General features: G+C 45.3%; 1 pseudogene; it reads right to left on the bottom strand.

Annotated features, from left to right (window-relative positions):
• Positions 1 to 24,209: 24,209 nt before the first annotated feature.
• On the bottom strand, positions 24,210 to 26,513 carry LOC144771738 (arf-GAP with coiled-coil, ANK repeat and PH domain-containing protein 2 pseudogene; annotated as a pseudogene).
• Between the last annotated feature and the right edge of the window lie 633 nt (positions 26,514 to 27,146).

Genomic DNA, 27,146 nt, shown 5'->3' with positions numbered 1-27,146 from the left:
TTGTCTACCACAATTGCAGTTCCCATTGGCTGTAAGGGCATGGGCATTGGCGGTGACACAACTTGAGGCTAGCCAGGAATTACAGATAGCCTGGCATGACCAAAAGGCTGTGTTGACTGTGTATCAGCCAGGACAGAAGGTATGGGTATTGGAGCCAGTGGCCCAAGCAGCTCTCCAAGACAAGTGGGGTTGGCACCATACTTTACTTGAGCAGAAGGAAGAGGTTACCTACCTTGTGGACCTTGGAACTTCCAGGAGCCCTCACGGGGTGCTCCATTTTAACAGGCTCAAGCCAGATCAGGACAGGGAAGACATGGGCTTGCTCATGGCTACTGATGAGGGACAGGAGGAAGAGAGTGACCCACTCCCTGACCTCCTCTCACAGAACCCTGATGATGGTTCAGTTGATGGTGTAGCCTTGGCAGGCAGTCTCACTGAGCAGCAATAGACTGATTGCAGGAAGTTCCTCAATCTGTACAGACATATGTGTTTACTGACTCCCAGTCAGACTACCTGGTGAACACATGAGGTTGACACAGGTGACAGTCTGACTGTTAAGAATAAGATGTACAGGCAACCTGATCATGTCAGGGACTGTATCAGAAACTGAAGTCCAGAAGAGGATGGAACTGGGAGTGAATAAACCCTCAGATAGCTCTTTGGCTAGTCCAGTAGTCTTAGTACCCAAACATCACACCCAGGGTGGTAAGAGAGAGATGAGGTCCTGTGTTGACTACAGGAGACTCAATGCAGTCACTATGGTGATTCTAATCCAATTCCAAGGGCAGATGAACCTATTGACACTTTGTCCTCTGACACCTTCTTAAGTACATTTGACCTGGCAGCTGGTTACTGGCAAATCAGATTAGCTGAGGAAGCTAAACCGAAAACAGCATTCTCTACCCCTAGTGGGCACTAACAATTTGAAGAATGCACCTGCCACATTTCAAAGGCTAGTTTCTCACAGGTCTGGAAGCCTTTAGTACTGCTTATCTAGATGATATTGCTGTCTTTAGCTTCACCTAGGAGGATCACCTGGTCCACCAGAGAAATGTTCTAGAGGCCCTGCAAAAGGCAGGCCTCACTATCAAGGCCACCAAGCACCAGATAGGGCTCAGTAAGTTTGTGTACCTGGGCCACCTTGTGGGTGGAGGCCAGGGTCAAACATTGTAGTGCAACATTCAAAACATAATGAATTGGGTTGCTCCAACTACCCAGACTCAGGTCAGAGCTTTTTTGGGCCTGACTGGCTACTACAGGAGGTTTGTCAAAGGATATAGTTCCATAGTGACCCTTTGAATGACTTAACTTCCAAAAGAATGCCTAAGAAAGTTCAGTGGACAGTTAGCTGTCAAAAGGCATTTGATGACCTGAAGCAGGCCATGTGCACCGCTCCCATTCTGCAAAGTCCTGACTATTCCAAATAATTCATTGTTCAAACTGATCAATCAATCAATCAATCAGGGGTTTGGTAAAGTGCGACTACTCACCCGTAAGGGTCTCAAGGCGCTAAGGGTGGGGGGTGCAGATTCCATTCCATCAAGGAGTGGGTCTGTCGAAGAGCCATTTTTTTTAGGTTTCTTGCGAAGATAGGGATCGATGTTGCCTGTCTGAGGTGGAGCGGAAGGGCGATCCATGTTTTGGATGTGAGAAAGGAGAAGGAGCGGCTTCCCGATCTGGTCTTTCTGGTGCAAGGAACTACGGCGTAGGAGACTTTGGCTGATCGTAGGGTTCTTTGGGGTGCGTTGAATTTGAGTTGGCTGTTCAGGTATGCTGGTACGGTGCAGTGGAGGGCCTTGTGTGCGTGGGTGAGTAGCTTGAAGGTGAGTCTCGCCTCGATGTGAAGCCAGTAGAGTGTGCGCAGGTGCTGGGAGATGTGGCAGTGTTTTGGTAGGTTGAGGATCAGTCTTGCGGTGGCGTTCTGGATGTTCTGTAGCTTGCAGGTGAGTTTTTTGTTCATTCCAGCGTAGAGTGCATTGCAGTAGTCGAGTCTGCTGGTAACCAGGGCGTGAGTGAAGGTCTTTCGGTGATCGAGGGGGATCCATTTAAAGGTCTTACGAAGGAGGTGGCGGGTGTGGAAGCAGGAAGACGAGACAGAGTTGATCTGTCAGTCCATTTTGAGCTTGGAGTCCCGGATCATTCCCAGGTTGCTTGCGTGGTCTGTGGGGTGGGCGGAGGGGGAAAAAAACAAACACCAGTAGAAACTGAGGCTCAGAATACGAGGAGTCAGAAGCCCTAGTGATCAACATATCCAAATACAGAATGACTACTAAAGGAATCCAAACTTTACAAAAAGGATCATCATCATATGTACCCACATACCACTCCAACTTATTGGAAACCAAAGTATGTCTGTATAAATTTCTGAGATCACTAAGACTACGCCATTTTTTCTCTAACGTAATTGAAACACCAACGGAACTAAAAGAAAATGTATTAATGGGCCTAAGACCATAGAGCAAATTCATCCCCCCAGTGAGTCACAAAGTACTAGACGCGTTTGAAAAAGTTGTGACAAAAGAAATCGAAGACATTTTTAAAAAACCAAGATCAAAACAGACCAACTTAACTCAAAAACACAGACAAACATTTCAGAAATTGGCGAACAATCGTCAAATAACAATCAGGCAAGCAGACAAAGGTGGTGCACTCATCATAATGTGTATAGGCATTTATATAGCGCACTACTTACCCGTAGGGTCCCAAGGCGCTTTGACCGCTGCGAAACCCTTCCTGGCTTCCCTGAGAGATGGTCCCTTAATGGGTATCTCCAGGGTGAGACCAGGCATCCCCGGCGGTCTGGTGGGGCCGTTAGTGAAGATGAGGCAAGCTAATGCCCAGAGTTGCCGAGTGTGATCGCTGATCAGAGTGGGCACCGAGGCGAGAGAATTATCGAGTCCGCTGACCCTGGTCCAGAAACCTGCCGCGCCGGGAATCGAACCCTGGTCCCGGGCCGTCCTCTGCTCTCGGGTCTGCCGCCTCTAACCAGTGAGCCACACTACTTCATGGATACTGAATATTATGAACAACAAGTAGACATTCATGTACAAGACCAAGATACATACATGATCATGGAGTTGGATCCAACAAAATAATTCACAAAATTTCCAGCCAACATCATCGAAAATGCAGTGGACAAAGGTGTGATAGGTCAGAAAGAGAAAGATTACCTTCTGAAAACCAATCCTTCCATACCCTACATCTATATGACACCAAAGATTAACAAACATGCCACAAGACCGCCTTTACGTCCAATTGTCTCCACCGTGGGATCTATACATGAGCAAATAGGGAAGTTTATTGATAAACACCTACAGAACATTGTCCAAAAATCATCTACATATATAAAAGATACCACCCATTTTTTAAACATTTTGGAGGAACAGAAGACCAATTTCATGAAAGACATGATAAGTCTCTATATACTTCTATCCCACACAACTTAGGAATGACCACAGTTGAAAGCTTTTTGGTTAATGAGGATAAGAGTGATGACTTGAAGATATTTTTGATGGAGCTCATCCATTTCACCTTATTCCATAGCTATTTTGTGTGGAAAGAGAAATTTTATGTCCAATCCTCTGGAACTTCAATGGGCAATTGCGCGGCACCTACGTATGCTAACACGTTCATTTACAGATTTGAATTAGACCACATATTGAATCAACAAACATGGCAAAACAACTTGATTCTTTATAAGCGGTACATTGATGACATATTTGTATTATGGAAGGGAACGGCAAACAGTTTAGAGAAAGCTTTACAACAACTTAATGACATTAATGAAAGAATCCAATTTACGTTTACCATTAGTAAAGACAAGATATCGTTTCTGGATGCAGCAATATCAAACCAAGAAGGAAAGATTGTTACCAGTGTGTTCACAAAGACCACAGACAGAAATAATCTCTTGCACTATAACAGCTTCCATCAACCACCACTCAAAAAACACCTTCCGTTCTCACAACTTGTAAGGATAAAAAGGATAGCATCCACTGAAGAATTATACACCAAACACAAAAAAGAAATGTTACTCAAATTCAAAAACAGAGGATATCCTGAATCCATCTTGGAAGCCGCGGCAGAAAGAGTAGACAGATTACAAAGACAACATTTGTTATCTTCCAAAACAAAACCAGAGGAGCAAAGAACTGTATTTGTCTCGAAGTTCTCGACACAAAGTTATTCCATCAAAAAAGCCATAACTAAACATTGGCCACTGTTGGCACTGGAAGAAGTTTTTAAAGAAACATTTTCAAGGGCACCCATATTTGCATATGAAAGGACGAAAAATCTTAAGGAATTAATCAAGAAACCTAAGCAGGAAGACTGTGGTAAATACAAAGGAACTTTACCTTGCCACAACTGTGGAAATTGTTCGGCTATCATCAAAGGTAATGTCATAAATCACCCCATCAAAGGAACACCGGTTAAACTCAAAGTTTCAGGAACTTGTGATAGCAGTAATGTTATATACATGCTGAGATGTCCCTGTGGATTATCATATGTGGGTAAAACACAGAGAAAAATTAAAACCAAACTTATTGAGCATAAAAGTAATATAAGGCTGAAAAAACCTTAAATCCACCGTGGCAACACATTTCAATGAAGCTAAACACAATCCTTCCCAATTAAAATTCTGCATATTGGAAATTGTGACTATTCTGCCAGGAAGAGACTATAACAATCACTTATTAAGAAGGGAAACATTCTGGATGAACTTCTTGTGCACCCTGCACCCGAAAGGGTTAAATGAACGGATGGAACTTAGTTGTTTTCTGTAATATGAGACACTATGTAAATATGTGGGTAATTAGGTAGTTCGTTCCAGACTATTGCGCATATTATTCAATGTTGTATATTAATGATGTTTGTTTACAAAATTTGTTGACTTGTACAGTATTGTTTCTTAATACCATGTTCCCGTTCCCCCTATTACACCACGTGATACCCATAGGGCCATGGTCGCATCGTGTATCACTAGAACCGACTTATTCCCAGATCGGTCATGTTAATATACCTGCATATATTCATATCAGACGCAAGTAAACCTTGCTAAGTATTGTGGCTATGACCCAGTTCGTATTGACACAATAGACATGCTTAGTCAATACATATTACGGGTAGAGTCTGTTTACGGTGTCTATGTGGTCCGCTCATCACGTAATCGTACCACAGAACACATAGAGACGAAAAAAGGTAGAGCGCCACACGCCAAAACAAACTTAAAAAGACTAGGAAGTCGCGGGCTTTATGCGTACACGGTAAGAGACGGATACAGTAGAAATACCGGCTATTATTTGACGAGCTTACGGAATCTGACCTGAGTATTGCATACTTAATGGTAAAGTGGTGTTTAATGTTTGTCTCCACAGTTTTGTGCACAAGACATTGTAGGAACCGCACAGGTTAGTGAACGACCAATGTTGATGTGGTTTTGAGCACTCGTGAGAAACGTAATATCACCCAGGCAGTTAAATGCACGCAGCGTATAGTTATTTCCACAAAGTCAGTGATACGATAAGAAGGGCTATAAGGTTACACGTATACTGACACCACAGTAATAAGGTAAACGTACAATGTATGCATTGGGGTAACGTGGTTATGACGTTGATTAAAGAAGTAACTACTTGTTTTGTACCCATACATGATTTGATGTATTTTTTCAGATAAAAAAGTCCCCTGAGGAAGAGCAGTTAGCTCGAAATGCATCGGGCATAATGATTGAAAATTATTTTGGAAAGTTATGATGATCAAATAACGACGTATTGATGAAAAATAAATGAAACCATTACATAAAAAATATGTGAACACTTTATTTGAAAGTTGAATGAATGGAGCCTCTTCAAGTGCTTAAGTGACTGTGAATCTTGGGACCCAAGAAACACGCATCAGAATCAGAGGGCGGGGGGCCACCAGGTGTCGCTCCAGGCATCGCGGTTCGGCCCATAATGAGTACTTCTGTTTTGTTGGTGTTTAGTTGTAGGCAGCTGTTTTTCATCCATTTGGCGACGGCTTCCATGCCTTCTCGAAAGTTGTGTCTGGCGGTGTTGGGCTCATTGGATAGCCAGAGGTTGAGTTGGGTGTCGTCTGCATATGACACAATGTTTAGTCCGTAAGTTCCGACGATGAGGGCAAGTGGAGCCATGTAGACGTTGAAGAGCGTCAGGCAGAGGGATGAGCTGTGGGGGACTCCGCAGGTGGTAGGTGTAGGGTCCAAGAGGAAAGGGGGGAGTCTGACCCACTGCGTTCTGCCAGAGAGGAACAAGCGGATTCAGTCAAGGGCCTTGTCCTGGATTCCTGCATTGTAGAGTCTGCGTATTAGGGTGCTGTGAGAGACTGTGCTGAATGCCGCGGAGAGGTCGAGGAGTATGAGGGCTACTGTTTCTCCTTTGTCCAGTAGGGTGCAGACGCTTTCGGTTGCAGCGAGGAGGGTGGTTTAAGTACAGTGGTTTTTTCTGATGCCCGATGGGGAAGAGTCGAGGATGTTGTGTTCTTCAATGAATGTGGTGAGTTGGCTGTTAATGGCTTTCCCAATGACTTTTGCTTGAAACAGGAGCAGGGAGATGGGACTGTGGTTTTTGAGGTCGGTGGGGTCCGCTGAGGGTTTCTTTTGGAGGAGGTTGACCGTGGCTTGTTTTCAGTCGTCGGGGAATAAGGCGGTCGCCAGGGAGCGGTTGATGGTGTGGCAGAGCATGGGTGTGATGGTATCAGCTGCTCTGTTGAAGATATGGTGGGGCAGGGGTCCGTGGGGGGCCCCTGAGTTGATTGACTTGATTGTCTTCAGTGTGCCTTCGGTGGTGAAGGCTGTCCAGTTGTTAATCGCTAGTTTACGGCTGTCGGGGTGGATGGTGAGGGTTCAATGTGTTGATTGTCTTCATCAAAGTTGTCGTAGATGCTCTTGATATTGTGGTGGAAAAGAATGCTGAGTTTGTCTCAGAGGTCTTGTGAGAGAGGGATGTCGGTAGACTCGCTGGAGGGTTGGGCGAACTCCTTGATGATGCTGAAGAGTTCCTTGTTGTTGTGCCGTGGGTGGAGATTCTGTCTTCAATCGCATTTTTCCTCGTTTCGCTGATGAGTTGATGGTGGGCGTTGGTGGCGGCTCTGATGTTGTTTTGTGCTTCTGTGGATTTTATGTTCCACCAGGCCTTTTCCAGGCAGTGGCAAGTGAGTCTGGACTCTCAAAGTTCGGTAGTAAACCATCCGGCTTTCTTCGCGCCGGTATTGTTATTGTTGTTTTTCTTCAGGGGCTAAGTTATTGGCACCATCCGAGGTCCATCAATGCAGGGTTCGGGCTGCTGTGTTGGGGTCGTCATTTTTCGCGATGCTTGGGGTGAAATTGTTCAGTGAGGAGGTGAGCTGGTCATTTGTGATTTTGGTCCAGTTTAATCGTGGGAGCAGGTGCTGGTGTCTGTGGATGGTGGGTGTTCTGAAGGTAAAGTGGACGCAACGATGGTCGGTGCATGGGAGTTCGGTGATGTGGCTGAAGGTGATGGAGTTTCCTGTAGTGTACAGGGGATCGAGGGTGTGTCCTGCTGAGAGCATGGGCTTGGTCACAATCTGGCGGAGTCCAATGTTGTGGAGGTTGTCCAGGAGGGATGTGGTGTTGGGGTCCAGTTGGTTATCGAGGTGGAAATTGAGGTCTCCCAGCAGGGTGTAGTTGGTGGATGTGATGGCCTGCGGGGAGATGATGTCTGTGATGGAGTTGGAAAAGGGTCTGCGGGGTCCGCGGGGTCGGTAAATTAGGGTTCCTTGGAGGGTGGCGGTGGGGCTGGCCAGTATCTTGAAGTGAAAGTGTTCCATCAGTGTGCTCAGGAGGAGGCTGGATTTGTAGACAATGGTGATTCCCCCTCCCGAGCGGGTGGGGGGTTCTTCCTGCAGATCTTGTATCCTTCGGGGATGACGATGGCTATATCCGGTCCCGAGGGGGTGTTGGCCAGGTGTTGGTGAAGAACTCTACGTCCGGGGTGGTGCAGTCGAAGAGATCCCAGAATTTGGTGGTGTGTTTGTTGAGGGATCGGATGTTGAGGAGGAAGAATTGCAGGGTCTTTGGTTTAGTTGTGTTCTTGTGGGCGGGTTTTGCTGGATCTGTGTTCTTGATGGTGCTGCAGGTGTGCCGGCAGCAGAGACAGCTGAAGGGTCCGTGGGTGTTGGCTGGTGATGCTAGCTTGCAGTTATTGTTGCGGACTGGGTTGAGTGCATGGAGTGCTACTGGGTCGTAGCGTTGGCGGGGCGGAGATCCAGGGCTCCTGGTGCTGATCGCGGTTGGGCATAGACGGGCCTGGCTTTGGCGCACCTTTAGTGTGCCAGCGGACCCCCTCTGCGCGCGGCTGCACAGCGGCCACCATTAAGTAGGGGTCAGGGAGGGCTGGACAGCTAGGAGGTGGGAGAGGGGAGAGGCGCTGGATCGGGCCGGTCAGGCTGGGGGGAGGGGCCACAGGGGCAGCAGTGGTGGTGAAATAAGGGATAAAGGAGATAAAGGAAGGGAAACTAAGCAGAATTTAGGCATAAAAGAGCAGAGATGCAGAAAAGTGCAAAAAGGTGAAAAATAGAAGAGGGCAGAAAAATGAGTGAAAGAGCAGAGCGAGAGGAAGGAGACAGAGGTCCACTGGACCCCCAGGGATGAGGCACAGGGAAACCTGCGGTTGGAGGAGGGTCTCAATCACCAACACTCAAGAGTGTAGGGGCAGGGGCAGGCCTCACTTAATTGTGGAGCTGAGAGGGAGGGGGGGCAATTTCACCGACAATGAATCAGTGGTCTTGCTCACCTGTCCCCGCATCGGCCGCCATTAAGTAGGGGCCAGGGAGGGCTGGACAGCTGGGAGTCGGGAGCAGGGACGGGAGCTGAATTGGGCCGGTCGCGCTGGGGCCACGGGGGCAGCAACGGTGGGGAAATAAGGGATAAAGGAGATAAAAGAAAGTTGGAAAATAAGGAGAAATAAGGCTCAAAAGAGCAGAGATGCAGAAAAGCGCAGAAAGGTGAAATATAGAAGAGGGCAGAAAAGCGAGTGATAAAAAATGAAAGAGCAGAGCGAGAGGAAGGAGACAGAGGTCCACTGGACCACCGTGGATGAGGCGCAGGGAAACCTGCGGGTGGAGGAGGGCCTTGATCACCAACACTCGAGAGTGCAGGGGCAGGCCTCACTTAATGGAGGAGCTGCAAGGGAGGTGGAGCAATTTCACTGACAATGAATCAGTGGTCTTGCTCGCCTGTCCCCGCAGGGGCCACCATTAAGTAGCTGAGTTGGGGTAGAGGCTGTGTTTTCATGGGGTAGGAGCTGTGTTATCACAACTGAATTAGGAGGGTCAGGATCAGCCAGTAGCTTTTATAAGCAGTAGGCTAACCTCCAGAGAGAAATGTTGGTCACCTATTTAAAGGGAAGCCTTTGCTGTGGTTTGGGCTTTGAAGAAGCTGAGGCCATCCTTGTTTGGTACTCACTTCATTGTTCAGACAGGCCATAAGCCCCTCTTATGGCTAAAACAGATTCCAATTTCAATTCCAATTTATTTAGTTATTTTGTTTTGGAACTCCTACGGAGGTCCACAAAAACACACCAACAATTTAAAAAGACAAACATTGCATACAATACAAAATTCCTTCCTTATACATTGCTATACAATGATATCAAACATACTGAAAAATGTGCAAATAATGCTGTAATACGGAAAACAATCACGTAACCGACCGATAAAAATTCTTATATCAAACATACTAAGAGATGTGCAAATGATGCTATAAATACATGAAACAATTAAATAGCCAACCAATTGGTATTAAATCGAAACCAGAGAACTATTGCTAGACAAAATTCTTATAAATAGGCAAAAATGTTCTAAAAAATTGGTATATCTTAAAACAAACCATTTCATTCGGAGGGGACAAGACCAAAGAACGTGCATCCTGAGCAGAGTGAATATTAAATCTGATAAATACTGGTTTTAAAAACACTCACCTGGCACTTTGCAGCTTTGAACATACAAATAGGACATGATTTAGATCTTGGATTTGCAACTGGCACAATTCACAAATTCTCTTCTCTCTAGGTGTTTTATCCCAGATGCCAGTAACGTCTCTTAAAGGCAGCAGATTGAATCTCAGTAGGAGTTTCAGCCTTCTAATCCCATGTGGGATATTCCAAGTTAAATAAGGCTGTGGTTCATTCCCCAAATCGCTCCCACTGACTGCCACGTTACTGGGCCTGTATTTACTTAAAGCAGCGTCTCTCACCAAACTGATAGGGGATCTGAATTTCTTTAAAAACTGTTTCAAACCAGATTTAGGCATTAGAGAAGCAGGAGTTAAACTGAGACCGAAACTATCAATTGCACATAAAAAAGACCTGAAAAACGTGGATTGTTCTTTTAGAGTGCAAAAGATTTCTGTTCTCAGAGCAGCACTAAGAGTACCCTCTTCCCCCAAGAAGAGAGAGTTACCCCACCTAAGAACTGCTGCCTGGACTAAAATGAAGGAGGAGACTAATCTAAATTCAAGGCGCAGAACATGTGGGGCAGCCAGAGAATTTAAATTGCAAATTTGGCGTATAATTCGTCCTTCTGCCTTTTTGGTCTTTTTTTATACAGGGGGACTATAATGCTCCCCTTCCAAGAGGAGGGGATTTTATTCATAAAGAAAAAATATTTAAAAAGTGGCTCTAGAAAATCACCCCATACTTCTGGCTCCTTATTAATTAGTGCAATTGGGATACCATCCGGCCCTTTTGCACCGGAGGTTCTAGCAATCTTTATATATTTTACCAGTTCCTTTCCTAGCGGCGGGCCAAATTCAGTAAAAACAGCAAACACGGGTTTTACCCCATCAGGCAACACAGGAGAAACTGGACTATTATTTCCATATAAAAGAGAGATGTAACTCACCCATTCCTTTTCGGGAATCGGTATCGCTGTAGCTCTCTGTCTTGAATCGCAATATTCAGCGATCAAGTGCCAATATTTTCTTGAATCCTTGCAGCTTCCCTCAACTTCCCTCAGCCCTATCCACTTCGCATCGAGCTCCCTTTTTTTTCACTGAGCATGAGACGTCTTCTCACTCGCTTGAGGCGATTGATTTTCTGCTGTCAACCAAGGAGGAAATGTATGTGCTGTTTTCGAACAAGATGGTTAATTGCCTATTTTAAAAATATCATGTGGGACATATCTTGTTTATACATGTGAGGTTCCAAAGATGTGGATCTTAAATTACAAATCTTCTTCATTTGAGCCTAAATGAAGGATATAATGTTGGAATGAGTAATACCTTGCTTTTCTACATACACCGTCTTCATAATGGAAGCTACTTCAACAGTATTTGCATAAAAGGACCGACCATTTCCTTTGTTAAAAGTGGCCAAGCCCTGACAGGCAGTCCCCGAGTCCAGTGTGGGTAGATCAAAGGCCACTGTCACACCCACTATGCAATGGTTGCTCCATATCGACGGACTAACAAAAAAGTTATCACAAGCCCCAAACATTTGGTAGGAGACAATCACATAATCTAAAAGGCTCTGAGTATGATGGGTATGAAAGGTAAAATGGGCTGTTTTATCGGCGGGCACTCTCCCGTTTAAGATAGCAAGATCCGAACTTCTAACGCTATCAAGCAAGTGGAAGCCCCGCTTGTCTGTTTTTACTTTATTTGGTAAGAAAATCTTGGGAATGTGCCAAATTTCCTCTTTATCAGTATTGGCATAAATCTCAGAGGCAGAGTTTGAAATGTTAGCATTTAAGTCCCCCGCTAATATCACTAGGGGGCAATCTTCCCTAGTAGCTATATCCTGAATAAAAGAAAAAAATAAGTGCAAAAGAGGATCAAAATTCATCCCAGGAGGGACATACAAGTTTGCCACAAGAAAGGAGGTAGACGTGTCAGAATCTCCCAAGCATGCCAGCTTCAAGCATATACAGAGATTTGAGGGGTGGGGGAAAACCTTCTGATTCCAATTGATGGAGTTTTTAAGCAAGAGAGATACCCCCCGCTAGCATGTCCCCTTTCCGATCGCTTCGCATAACACGAGTATACAAAATAGCCATCACATTCAAACTCTTTACAAGACCACGTTCTTTGTAGACATATAATTATGGGATTCATAATTTTTAAGGAATGTAATTTTGTTTCATTTGGTCCCAGACCAGCCATATTCCAGGACACGAGTAGCCCACCCGGGCTACCTCAATGGAGCACTCCTTACTCCATCCAGATGGGTGTAATTCAGGGCTCTTGCAACCCAACTCCACTGGGCAAATTCATCTTCTATGTCTGGATTCTGAGGGGCAGCTACTACGTTGGGTACAACATTTATTAAACGCCTCCTCCAGTCCACGGAAACCACTATATCTTTAGGACCGACCGCAGAATACTCTATTTCGGGGCACATCGCGTCTAGTGCCACTGAATAAGTAGCCTTAGAAACTTTCAGGTTTCGGCTTTTAGGGCCCGCAATTTGATTTTCCTCATATTCATTAACAGATGTTACATCAAGCCCTCGTTTAAAAAAAACACACAGTTCTTCAAAACCAGGTTGGCCACTATCAGGGAACAAAAAGTAACCCTAGAGTACGGAACAGTGTCATGTACATAAATCATCACATTTAAGATATCCTTGCTATCTATCAGTTTCAGTGATTCTAATTCTGAAAATACATTAAGAATGAAACCTCTAATTACCGGGATGGATTCAGTATCAAATAGCCAGGTGAAATCCACCATGGGAGATAAACTGGGCTGTGCCCCGCTAGTATTCTTTGGGGCTTCTCTTCATGGGATACATAAGGGAACCCTATCCGTAAAGCAGGCAACTTGCGTCCCACCATGTTGTTGGATATTCGAGAATGAGACTGTATGGGGTGTTGGGGCCTCGATGTTTCCAACAGGCGGAAATGAGGTCCCTATGAGGGTTCTATTTGGCCCAACCAGCAATGTAATTGGGGCTTGGGGCCCTCCCTCTTGGGTACCGGCCCCCCTGGAATCAATAGAGTCAGTGGCCCCAGACCCTATGTGCAGGGAGGGCACCCCGTAACCCATGTGCATTTCTCTACCCAATGGGTCTAGTAACTCCTTAGTGGGGGGCTTGGTTCCTTGGAGGGACTGCAACGACCGGCTTAGAGGAGGAACTTCCGGTCCGGAGTCCCTCAAACTCCCAGTCAATGCTGTGGGTGCTATAATGGATTCCCTTGGGTTGTCATCTGCTGATGGAGTTTTCGGGCCTCCCTTCTCTGTTATTAAATGGACATCGCTCTGGCTTTCCAAAATCCGGGAAAAATGCAGTTTTGGCGCTTTCCGTTTGGAGAATCGTCTCATTTTTTTGTGTTTCTTTTTCATGTTTTCCCCCTTATGTTTTGATACTGGGCCATCCCTGTTGCCTACTTTCGGTCCTCCCTTCCCTGACAATATAGGAGAGTACACCTGAGAGGTAGTCAGAGGGGTTAGCGCCTCCTCCTCCCCCCTGCCCTCCCCACCTGTTTGGATTGCTTGGCAAAGGCCCTGATTTTCTCATTTTCTCCCGAGCCCCCCAATCTACACTTTTTAAACAGGGGGAAGAATTTGAAGATGGGTTTTCCAAAGGGTGACTCAGTTTGACCTCCTCAAATAATGTACTTAAGCATAGCTCTTCCTTTTCAAGATTACATACAGGAGCCATGTGGGGCACCAGGGAGAGAGGAGTTCCTGCCTGTACAGAGACATCTCTCGACTCTCCATGGGGAAGGTCTAATACCGGCCTATCCCTTAGCCGTCTATCCGTGTGGGGGATAATCGTGGGGATAGATTTAGGGGTAACAGACTTATTTCCCTTTTGGATTTCAAATAGCATTACAGAAATCATTTCCAGCATATGGTCAGAGCTCAAAACAGATTTCTCTAATAAGGATAATATGGAGTTTAAGATGTTTTCAATACACACAAGACATTCTGATGGCACCCCCTCTCTCTCATTTCCCCATTTTGGTTGAGAATCAGGCAAGAATACATCATGGCAAGACTCCATGGAGGTACCAATCAAATGACTTGTGCTACTGTATAAGAGAGGCATGGAAAGACACCTTGGGGAAGAACTTACAATTGGAGTATTGACATATCTGTGACCACTCTTTAACTGGTCGTCTTTATGCCTACGATAGAAACAGTCTCCCAATACCCTTTTTTGAGCTTCTATATCAAAGTCCGGGTGTGTAAAGTCTTCCCCTAGCGATGGCTCTTCGCATGGTATTGCCTTCTCCACCGGGGGAACACCAGAGTGGTCATCCGGGATACCGTCCCCGCCTAATCCCTTTTGGAAGCCCATCCGCGGAGATAGAACAACCAGTGGTGTCTCCTTCATACTGTCAATAGTTGACTGCTTTGACGGCTTTGGTCCATTTATTAAAATAATTGACTGACTGGCTGGCAAGAAGGTCCGAGTCCAAAGGGGCACCGGTGGGGCCGTCAAACAGTTGCACACTGGATCCGACCTCCACTCTTTCAGTAATCTGATCCACGGACCGAGACCCTCCACTAGACTGCACCTGCCCGCCAGCAAGGCTGCCTTGGAGCTACAAAGAATCTGTGCGGGCGATAAGGAAGAGATTAACGGTAGTACAGGATGGAGGTTAAAAATCTGGCCTTCTTGGGCCACAACTGCCACCTCCGGATCCATCCGAGGCTTTTTACGAAAGAAACCAGTAATAACAGGGTGGGATTTATAGCAGAGAAGTTGCAATTGTCTGGTACCGCTAAATGATCTTCTCAGTTTATGACTGAGTGAGGAGGAGAGCACTCTCCGTGAGCGCAATTTTTTGGAGGTCATCTCACTCCGGATGTCCAGATACCGGTATCCAAATAAAGGCTCCCTTCCGTGAACGAAAGGCTCCTGCTGTAATTGAAAAGGGGCTTACTTTTCCTGGCATTTTGCAAGGGCCCTGGTGTGGCTCCTGCTGCTGCGGGGGCACTAAGGCGGCTCCCGCCGCTTTAGAGAAAACTCTTGTGGCTCCTGCCCCCCTGTGGAAGCGCTGGCTCCCGCCGCTGTAGAGAGACTCTTGCAATTCCAACTGTGCGCTGCTGGAGCACTAACGCAACTCATGCCGCTGCGGTTTGCTCTCACCTCTTTGTTCTTGCCTCACCACTGCTCACCACTAGTTCCGTGGTGCTACTCACACCGCTGTGCCGTCTGCAATGGCTGTAGTAGGCTGTAATTTATTTCTGAAAACAAGCCCTGCCAGCAACTGCAACTGGGATCAGAAGGTGAGGGGCAGAGGGGTGGTCTGGCTGCTACCGCCTCCCCAGGTCACTAGGGAGTCAGGGCTGCCGCACGCCGGAGCCCACCATAATTCACTGTGATCCACCGCAATCCCCCGCAGCCTACCCCGATGACCGCTAATGAAAGCGGGGGCCGAAGCTGGAGCGGGGCTGGAACAATGCTAAAAGCAGAAGCCTCGAGCTGGAACCACGTGGCGTCTTCTTAGTCCTCAAAACGCGGGTCGCGATTGTGGTGAAAGCAGCCGCTCTATCGTGGGACCCCCGGTGCGCTGGGTCTGGTGGAAAGATCAGCGGGGAGAGGGGAACTGGGGTCAGAGCCGTAGCAGTTTTCAGCATCCTACCGCTCCTACCGCTCTCGTCCTGCTCCTACTCCTGCTCTGCTTGAGCTGGAGCTGGTGCTGCGAACTGCCGAAAGATGTGGCGTCTGGATTCAGAATTCACCTGGAATTGGAATGAATCCTAAAACAGATGAAGGGTGAAACCCCCAAATTTTGAGGTGGTTCATTTCCCTACAGGGGATGTACTATACAGTGGAACATAGACCTGGGAGTAACCATGCCAATGCAGACGGACTCTCCAGATATTTTTACTTAGAACATGAAGACTCAACAGGTCAAGTTTTGTTTAATGTCCTTATGTTTGGGGGGTTATGTAGGAAAGTAGGATCTGCTTCTTATGGTTACCCCCACTCTTTGCTGATATACCTCTGTTTCTGACTAGTCTCACTGGGATCCTGCTATCCAGGACCCCAGTCTATCTGCTTTATCCCTTAAATTGTTGTATATGTACTATAGGTACATTCCAGATTGGATACTGAGGTACCCCCATGAGTCCCTAGTAGATGGCACACCATGTACCCAGGGCATACGTACCTCAAAGGCCTCCTATGGGCTGCAGCATGAATTATGCCACCCCGAGAGGCTATTCAAAATGACACGACAGGACTGCTACAGCAGACTGTGTAAGATGGTGCTTGCACCACTTACTGTGATATAGGTTTATTATATCCATCTAAATCACTACACTTAAAAAATTTATCAGTCACCCTTATGGCAGGCCTTATCAATCATGAAGGCAGGGTGCTGAGTTTTACGTGAAAGGGTGCCCCTGCATGAGCAAAGCCCCTCTGCAGCCTTCGGTGACCATTCTCCGGGGTTGTCTGTGATGCAAGAAGACATATATGTTTAAGTGCATTATAACCTTGCGGTAAATGCTAACGACTGCTTGGAAACATGCCTTGATTGGTGTCAAACACCTTGGAATCATACCTCCACACCAGTAACTGGTGTGGGGGTATGATTCCACCCTTCTACAACCACTACTGTGGGTCATCAGACTACCCGGAACCAGCTTTCATGACCTGGGCAGCACAAAATGGATGCTGCCAGCGACAGACAGGATTCTGCACAGGGTAGTGTCCGGTTACCAGTGGAAGGCTCCATAGGGTCCTCTGGGTATCAGGGGTGGCTCTTTTGGGTCTAGTGTGTACTAAAGCATCCTTTAGGTTGCGAGTTTGTTTGTATGAAAATCTGGGTCTGGGCAGTTGTAGGTCCCCTGTGTTCAAAATCTGCCAATGTTTAAGAATTATCTTTTTGATCCGTGCGGAGTCAGGGGTGAAAGATTTTACGCACATGAGATTTTCAGTCAGTGGTTTGGGATGGGTTACAAGTAAAGCTTACCTTGGGTTGTTTCTGGCCCTTTTCAAGGAGTCTCTAATTTGTTTTTCCAGGTACCCGTCTTATTCATAAGAACTGGCCCACTGGTAGATTATCTCTCAGTGTTTTAGGATGGTGGCTGGTGTACAAGAGTAAGCTATTTCGGTCGGATGTTTTCTTTATACGGGGAGGTATGTAGATGCCCTGTTGTCAATGTGATGCTGATGTCCAGAAATGGAATTGATGTATCAGAGATCGTGTGGGGAAACCTGAGGTAGTCATTAAGTCCATTGATCCACCCTACAAACTCGTCACAGTCAGTTCGTGTCCCATGCCAGAAAATCAAGATATCATCAATAAAGCGTTTCCACAGCAATAAATTACTGTGGTATGGGTTATTGGAGTCAAAGATGTAGTGTTATTCAAAATGTGCCATGTAGATATAGGCTAGACTGGGAGCAAAGGTGCTACCCATCGATGTACCCTGGCTCTGATGCAACAATTGTTGTTTGTATTCGAAGAAGTTCTCTGTCAGAGCCAGGGTAGCACACTCCATTATAAATGCAACAGGAGTAGGAGAAGACCAGTCAAATGAACTGAGGGCTGATTCAACAACCTCTAAGGTGGCCCTCTGTGGAATATTCGTATAAAGGGCCTCCACATCAAGAGTGATGAGGAGGTCAATCTCATCTGTGTTGGTAATCCCTTCTATGATTTGCAAGATGTCGGTGGTGTCTCTCACAAATGATGGAGTGTATCTGACTATCGGTTGCAAGAAGTGCTCACAGAAGATGGAAAGGGGTTCCAGAATGGAGCCAATCCCTGACACGATGGGAAGGCCAGGAACCGGGGTCACACCCTTGTGAATTTTGGGTAAGGTGTAGAAGTAGGGGTTCCTTAGCAATCAGTAAGTCTGCCTCCATCATGCTGATCCAGTCATTGGTTTCTGCCTCATAGAAAAGTGAGGAAAACTTGGCAGCCAACCGAGGTGTAGGATCAATGGTAATTGGAGTGTAGTATCTCCTATTGGTGAGTTGGCGAGTGCATTCTGAATCGTAGTCAGTGGTGGATTGAATCACTGTTGCACCGCCCTTGTCAGCTTGTTTTATAGTAATGGACAGGTCATCTGCTAAGGTAATGATCATGTCTTTCTCCAAATTCGATAGGTTGTGGAAGGGCACTCGCATTAAGGGTTGATCTAGCTCTTTCAGGACTGCTTGTTCAAAAGCTAGCACCTCAACCGGGACAATATTGGTGTATGGTGTAAAGGTAGACGTATTCCTTAAACCAGAGTCCTCTTGTTCATTGGGGGGAGTGTCTTTAAAGTAGGCTTTCAGAAGTATGGTACAAAACCAATTGTGTATTTAACTGTGTGTCCTAAACCGGTCAATTTTGGGAGTGGGGACAAAGCCAAGGCCCTTCTGGTGTACTGATTCCTCAGACTCAGAAAGTGTCCGATGTGAAAGGTTAACCAATAGGTTTTCCTGCCTTGTGTCTTGTTCCTGGTGCCCATTCCGGTTGTCTGATCCTGCCACAGGACCTGTTTTTTTGTACCTCTTCTGTTGTGCCCTCTTCCTCTGCCCCAGCCTCTGCCTATAAAAGGTGGGCTGCCGTTGTTGTTAAAGTATTGAGGTGGGCCATGTTGGTATTGGGGAAACTGCCAAAAGGGAGGAGGATGGCCATTATATTGTGGTGGTCCATTGTATTGTGGTGGTCCTTGATAGTGTGAAGGCCCTGGATACATTTGTCGCTCATCGTGGTTGGGTCGTTGATTTCTTGTCATGCTATTGCCACTGCCCCTACTCCCTGTACTAGTACTGTCACTGGATTCGCTTGCATCGGAGTTATCATCAGAGGAATAGCCGGTTCTGGTTGATGTATAGTCATCTTTGAGGTAGGGATAAGCCTTTTCTTTTGAGAATTTCTTGATGTCTTTCTCAAGTTTGCTTATTTTCTGTTTCATTAGGTAATCCTTATTCTCTGTGATTTCCATGTTCATTTCTGCAAGTTTAGTTTTATATGTGGTTATTTGGACCCCAGTATTCAGCGCTCCCTCCGCAATCTGGATTTTGACCAGAAGAGCGTCCGCTAACCTTTTTGTTGTGTTGATAATTAATACGAACCAGTGCCTAGTGCACTTCCATGCGACTAGGGACTATTCCTTTTTAAAGGTAGGGTCATCGAGAAATACCCTGGGGAAGGTGTTGACAATTAGACCTGGAGGAGCGATCTTTGCTCACAGGTACTCAGTCATGAGGGCACCATGGAGGGTGATCTCAATCCATTCTCTTTTTAATGCAGTGAGTGAGGTCCAATCATCCGAATGGGAACCTGAGGCTGCACTGCCATCTGTCCCTAGTAGTAAAGGGGTCCTAGCCAGTATGTCAGTGACTGCGTTGTCATCAAAACTCAAACCATGGTGGAAATCCATGATGGATGAGTGTATTTAAAATATGGGCAGGAAAGATCCGAACAGTGATACATCATAAGGGTAGTGTGGCCTGGTACAAGGTGCCCACTTTAATTAATGGACAGCATATTCCAACCCACCTTCTCACATCTGGCTCTTGTGTTCCTAGCTACAAGTTCACTCACTTTTCCCAGCACTCAGGACTCCACAGCAGATAAACAGACAAAACTGTTGGACTGGCACCCCCAAAGGTACCAGTGGCATTTTGTTGAGTTGACATATTGCTCGCTGATAGTCAATTTAGGCTCCATTTGGTGAACATAGGTCATAATGGAGAAAAATCCGTTTTTGCTTCAGAAAAAGGGAACATCTTTAAAATCAGGAACTGCTAAAATGATTTTGGGCTTTGACTAGACACATTCAATCTCATTCTAAAGTAATGCCAACAATGTAAAAAATAGTGCAAATGTTTTTTTTCATTAAAGTTTTGCGCTGTGGGCCCATTACTTGATGGTACTTGGTACATATTGTATATGTGAATCTGTTTATAAGTGGTATTACAACGTTTAAGATCTTTTGCAAAAAAAGGTTTTTGTGCATTATTTCTCATTATGTGCACTGAGGTGGTACCTTGAGGTTATGGTATAGGAAATACTGTGCAGTATGGTCAAATCAACAGCGGTTTGGGCCCTTCCATCATTGTGCTCTCATGGCCTACATCCCTGTACCTTTGCCGTTCAACTTCCCAGTTCATTCACCTTTGTGCTCTCTTGGTCCTTAGTCACACAGCTCTCCCTCAAACCACACACCTCTTTTCCCCTCATTGCTCTGTGAACACACCACCACCCTGCCTGTTACTACACGTGCACCTTAATATCCCATACACATTTCTGACTCCACCCTGCCACATGCATACATCTCACCCTCATTGACACATACACTCACAACTTATATACTCTTTCACAGACACTGCTTTACAAACTACTCTTGCGGGTCAAGTGCATGTTCTTCAGCTTCTCAATGTCCCCTTGCTTTTCAACACATGTGAATTCCATGAGTACTGCCAAATGAGCACACCCCTCTCTATCGTGTGTTCTCAACACACAAACACGAACAAATAAATACTGACATATGCACACACTCCACTCCCATCAGTAACACAAGCTCAGCCTATTTCAAGCACTGCCACATACACAAATAAATGTGCCTTACACACAAATACCCCTCACTATCAAATATGCATACATTCCCGCCAATATCACAAGACATACATACCTTCTCCCCCTCATTGGTGCATCCATTCACACTTTCAAGGACACTCAGCCTTCGTCATACCTCTCTCTTCTCCGTTTAACCCCGTAGTCTTTCTTGATTTAAACCATAGAGGCTGCAGTGCAGGGGTTTTAACCTCCAAATATTCAAGGAGAGGTGAAAAAACTGTATGAGACAGGCAGGCTAATAAAGGCAGCTAGAACTCTCAGAACTCAAAAGTGGTTCAAATCCTACCAGCAGTAGCAGAACTTGCGTCCTTGCTACTTTCATTCATTCATCAAACACTGTGGCAAGGAAATATCAAGTCAGTCAATGCATTTTTCTACGTTTTTAGGCTGTCACTGCTCTGAGAGGAAGAGATAACCATAAGGGTGCGAGAAGTGGAATAGGGACCATGGTTACCCCTTGCACCACTGAATGATGTTTGTACGTTTTATCAGTTCTAATATTGCTAAATTTAGGAAGAACTACTGAGTATTATAGCAACCCACTGGTAATGTGAATAATGTTTTTTGATGTTCACAGTTCAGCATTCTTATTGTTCCCTGCCTCAGGAAGATTGTACTTCCTCCCTCTGACCAGTTCCTGCATTTTCTTTATGTTGACAGGGCCAGTGCTTTCATAAAATGACACTAGAAGAATGGAGCCTCTGGTGATGGAGCCAAATTACCGATAGAAGGAAGGATGCAATTTTACAGTATAAGTGGGGGGCATTAGCTAAAAAACTTCCCTTAGTGCCTCATTTACTAAATTTTGATGCACAGCAGCATAGCAAGTATTCCTGCAGTGCTGTCGTGAGTCAAAATAAAAGGGCAGGAATGCATTGTATCTACAAGATGCGGCACATTCCTGTCCTGCCTTGCGCTGGTGCACAAATAGCAGCCATACACCAACTTAGACACCCTGACACCATGGAGTAAGGGTGCCTGTGTTGCAGGGATGATTGTTTATGTGCAAGATAAAAAATCACTAAAGGCGGGTTGGTCCCCTATGTATGCTGCAAAATGCACCACACATAGAAAGAACAACAAACGAGGAGAAACACAAGTATTTCTTCTCTTTGTGCCACTTCTGCACTGCCCCTGGAGAGTCGTAGGATTCTGAAGCATTCCCAGGTTTACGACATTTTGTAAATTTGTGAATGTGTCAGGTTCCATGATGTTGCTTGGGAACACCCGCAGCAACACCCATGGACTGCCCTTTTCACTAATAATGGGTAAAATGGTCCCATATTTACATGGCCATGAAAAGTCATGCAAGGTGACTTTATGCAGCCTTGTAAATATTGGCAGGCACTCTGCACCACTCGTGCTTCTAAAATAGTGATGCACCAGCACCACAACGGGCTTATAAATGAGGCCCTATGTTTCCTGGAGTGAGTGCTAAAAAATTCTTTCATCCTTCCTGCATTCAGCCTGTGGTGCCCACTTAGCTTGGCCACCGTGTACACAGCGCTTGATCCTACATGTACATGTGCACAAAGGTGTTTGTGGCAGTAGGGTTTTTGTGTGAGTGGATGCATTCTGAATTCCACATTTGGCTTGATCATAGGTTCTTCAGATCCAATTTTTTTTTATAAAACTGTGACAAATGTTTTTTACTTGCAAAGCTTTCTTTGCTAAAAGGGAAGACACATGATTAAGATTTCAATGTAGAATCCACAAGAGTATACAAGACACTGCAAACATAGGGCCTCATTTACAAGGTCATTGCGCCACTGGTGCGTCACTTTTTTTAACACACCGGCGGCACAGTGTGCCTGCCCATATATACAAGCCACGTAAAGTTACCCAGTGTCATATTTCATGACCTTGTAAATATGAGTTCCTTTCACACATTACTCCGGATGAAAGGGGCATTCCATGGGTGTTGTTGTGGATGTTTCCACGCAACATCCATGCAACTTGACACATTCCTAGATTTACAGTTTTGAAAAGCTGGGAATGCGTCAGAATCCTATGCCTCACTAGGGAAGGGGTAGGAGTGGTGCAAGAGGAGAAATACTTTTATTTCTCCTCGTTCTATTCTCTTTCTATGCATGCTGTATTCTACAGCATGCATAGAAAGAGGAAATGTCATCACTGATTGTTTTTGGGCTTCCTGCACAAAGACAATCATCGCCACAATGCAGGCATCCCTTAAAAATGACTCAAGGGTGCCTGCGCTGGGGCGTGGCAGCCAATTGTGTGCCAGCGTAGGGGAAAGCACACGCATGCATTGCATTGTTGTCAACACAATGCATCCATATGCTTTGAAAATTGTGCAGCTCTGCGCAGCAAAAACAGCTTGCGGCGCAACGCTGCATCATTTTCTTGTAAATGAGGGGCATATTGACCACCCCCAAATTCATGCAGGGAATTAACTACGCCTAAGTGCTTTAAAAGTGTAGAAATCAACACGAAACTCGCCACTCTTTGCAAATCGTATACCACTTAAATGCTCATAATTACCAGTTTGAACTTAATAAATTAATATTATTTTTGGAAATTACTGTTTCAAAACAAAAAGTTTTTATTGATTTCGGTCTCTTCAAGAAGTAAACTATGTACATACATTTGTTTGCATAACATTTCCCTTCAAGTTGGAAGAACATTGCTATACCTTTTTGAAAATGGTAAAATTCTGTTCTAATTTATTTACATTTTTTTGTGTAAGACTTGACTTGCATTTAATGGGCGAACAAAATGACATGGGTACGAAGAAAGGCTGTTGCTACTGGAGATGCTTCAAGAGAAGGTGCATGGAGTGCAATGTTTTTGGAAAAATCGATTACGTTACAAAAATCCCACTGTGGGAGCACTGTACGGATGAACTAGAACTTATGTGCACCTGATAAGTGACTCAATTGAATTTGCACTATTTGGATACACATGCACCTAGCAATTTCTTGATTTGGTTCCAAGAATTACATTCATTATATCCAAGTAAGGTGCTAACAAGGATTCTGAAAACCTCGTACTTTGCATGCCGTTCACAATATTAAAGAATTTAAAAAATGGGTAAATAAATTCCTAAACGAGAATGCTACATGGTGCCCATTTAACCATGTGCCAAATGTATCTTTTAAAACTGATACCTCTATTATTGAAGCTAAGAAATTGAAATGGCAAGCTAGTCATTGTTGACTAGGACATGAAAACTACAATTAGATATTCAAAAGCTGCCGTCTAGAATAACAGTATAAACAATTTTAGAACATGCACTGGTGTGTGTTTTACATGGAAAACAGATGCCAGAATTGACATATACTACATAGCATGGCATCTGCTTCACTTAGGATTTACAATGAGAAGCCTTCAAATCTGTGTATCCTTCCGCCGAGGTACCACAAGGTGAAATACATGGACAGTCAGACCATGTGGTAACTTGATACATTTAAACCAAGGAGTACTTTGCTAGACTGGCTGCTGAGGTATCCATATTTCTGGTGCACTGTGGTGTCTTTCCGCATATAAAGGACCCTATATTCATTGTGTCAATCAAATGCTGTAGGAGGTCCCAGACTGTTCGGTACTTAAACTAATGTTCCCGTCAGGTAAAGAGCCAGGGACCAGGCACTTTTCTCCGGAAGCACCAGGTGTGGGTGAGGACAAGGGTGCACTTTTCTCCTCCACATCTTTCAAAACTTTGGTGTACGGGATGGTTGTCAACGGTTTAATTTTTCAGGATCATTGGATGCCATGTGTGAAAAATCACGGAATATGTCCTGGTAGGTCTCGTCACCTGGCTGTCCATATAGTCCTTCAGATTCCTGCATCAGTAACAGTGTTACAATATCAGCATTTGCAGCTTCAAGTGCAATAGTCAAGGGGCATTTTCCTTCTTCATCTTTGGTGTGCTGGTTTGCCCCACGTTTCAGAAATAAGCAGACTTGCCCAGTGTGCCCTAAAACAGTAGCATGATGCAGGGGTCCTCTGCCATGCAGATCCATGTGATTAACATTGGCACCATTCTGCAGCAGGAACTCACAGGTGACCAAAGAACCCCCAAGCACAGCCTGAATGAGGGGTGTTGCATTGTTTTCCTCTTCATTCACCCAGTTAACATCTGCACCATGTGCCAATGCTTCTGCCATATCAGGAAGGCCTTTCTCATACGCAGCTCGATAAAGGTGCAGCCCTGGATGAAACTTTTTCGAATCCTGAAATACTGAAGAATCTCGCTTCTCAACTTCTAGGACTGGTTCATGCAACTTCTTTGAGGATACAATAGAGGCAAGAAGTTCTCGAATGCCTTCTGAACTGAAGTGGATTACACTGTCATTGCTTTTCACTGAACTTCTGGAAGATGTTGAAAAGTGATCCTGTGATGCCAGGGACTTCTCAGAACTACTGAGGTCTTCGTTCTTGCACTGGGAATAAGGCCTTTTCTGTCCATCAGGAGGGTGTGAAGCAACGCAGTCCTGGTTCACAAACCTCTTTTCCATGTACTTTGCTCTGATATAAGCCTCCTTTTCCACTCTTGGACTTTCATTGTCTGGCTTCTTTACTCCAAGGGTTTTCAATTTAGCTTCATATATTCGATTAATAACTTGATTTCCCAGTTCACACATCAGCTTTAGTAATTCAGGCTCCCATGTATCTAACGTTAACGACCTTACTTTTGAAATGTGCACCCCAAGACTCCTGTGTATCTCAGAGCACTCAATGCACAGGATGATTCCAAGGTTGATGCTGGCCCATTGCGGATCCGCCAGACCACAATCGCAGCAGACAGAGTTTCCAGCGATCCACTGAATCCGCTGCAAGGCGCTTTCACCTTTAACTAATTTTTCTTCCACCTTGCTGCCAGAGTCCAGACTTCCTGTGGAAGGTGGAGATTTCTTATCCAGCTTCTCTGTCTCATCACTCTTTTCTCTATATGCTGTAGCAATGCCGGTTTGGACAGCTTTAATCCATGCCTGTCGCAGCTTTTCTGAGTCAGCCTGTAGCATGCGGCTCTTTGTTGGTGTGACTACTTCAAAGCAGAAACGTCTTTCTATGTCTTCAAAGTGTTTAACTGTGCAGAGCCGTAAATCTTCGACAACCACTGTGGGGTTATCCTTCATTTTTTTCTGATATACCAGTTGGTTGTTTCGTATTGAGAACCAGCGCCTGTTCCAAGTTTTAAAGGCATTAGTGGACCTTTTAAAGAGATATCCTTCCATTACAATGCCATTAGCAGTATCAACATTGTATTCAAGTCCGAGATCATCGTTGATGAAATCATTTTGCTGAATAGTGGAGTGTTTTTGTTCCATGTCCCTTTTCTGCTTTGCTGCATCCACAGCAAGCCGATCCAACTGTGAATCAAGCTCTTTCATGTGCGGTTCAAGTTCACTGAAGAGATCGTAGCCCTGGTGGAAGAAGCCTAGATGTGCCTTCATGAAGGATAACATCGATTTTAAAATTTCAGTCCTCCGCTCTGACTGTAGAACATTGATTTGAAGGACGTTGTCCAAAGCTATGTGCCGGAAGCATTTTCTTTTTGCGATTAAGAGGTTTGTTGCCTCCTCCACCTCGTGCAGTTTTGTTCTTTGAACTTTGGCATTTTTAACTAGTGCGTTTTCTTTTTCTTTACTGACCTTATCAAACTGCTTCTTTGCATCTTCGAATTTTCGAAGATCGTCCTTAATAAATATCTGGAGCTGTGTTTTAATGGATCTATGAGCTTCGTCAAACAGGATTGTGTGATAATTGATCATTTCTTGGAGGCAGTCTGAAAACTTCGTCAAGTTAGACTCAATCACCACATCCTGGCTTGAATACTGTGCCAGGTCCCGAATGCCATTCATAAATTGCTTGTTGGCAGCACAAAAGGCCGTGCCTGCATCAATCATGCCACTACATAACTGAACAAGCTTATCAAGTTTCACTTCCAGTCCCGTCACATCACCTTCAACCTCCTTCAAAGCGGCTCTGAAACGGGGAGAGTCCTTCAAGCACTCCTCGAAATCGACGGTCACCTTCATGCTGTGGCCTCGGCCCCTCTCGGGTGATCAAGGTGAGGGCAGGAATAAGGAGGCAGCAGCAAGATAAGGGGATCTGAGCACAGCAGTTGAAGTCTGTCACACTTCAGCCTGCCTCACCGCGGCCCAGCGCCCACCTCTCAGCTCTCAGCCCTCGGCGCGTCCTCCACTTCTGAACACTGTCCCTGCTGGCAGACAATCCAGTCTCCTAGATACGCACATAGACATAGACAACGGACAACAATGCAAGAGTCCGAGCGTCATAGACACAATTATAGAATCGGAATGTCGTCCTCGGCAGGGTTCCACCAATGTATTTGCATTTTCAGCAATAAGGCAATTCATCATTGGAGGCAGTGGGGGCAGATGTACAACCCCCTGCACCACTTTTGTGACGCTTAAGTGGCGCAAGGGCCTCGTACATAAACCCCAGTGGTCTTTAGTTATTTTCCTGTAAATAAGCAAACCTGGGGTGTTTTTTATTATCAGGTCACAAAGGTCGAGTGTAAAGGAAGGTATCTGCAACCACAGAGACTCCTGCTCCCCAGAGTCTTTGTCAATAGGGGATTCCTGTCTGCTAAACTAGTATACTATTGAACGTGTTACAGAATATTAAACACCTTACAGATACCTTAA

Source organism: Lissotriton helveticus, chromosome 8 (genome assembly GCF_964261635.1).
Source record: "Lissotriton helveticus chromosome 8, aLisHel1.1, whole genome shotgun sequence".
Taxonomy (NCBI): Eukaryota; Metazoa; Chordata; class Amphibia; order Caudata; family Salamandridae; genus Lissotriton; species Lissotriton helveticus.
The sequence above is the reverse complement of the archived record's forward strand: the minus strand, read 5'-3'. Positions and strand labels throughout refer to the sequence as shown.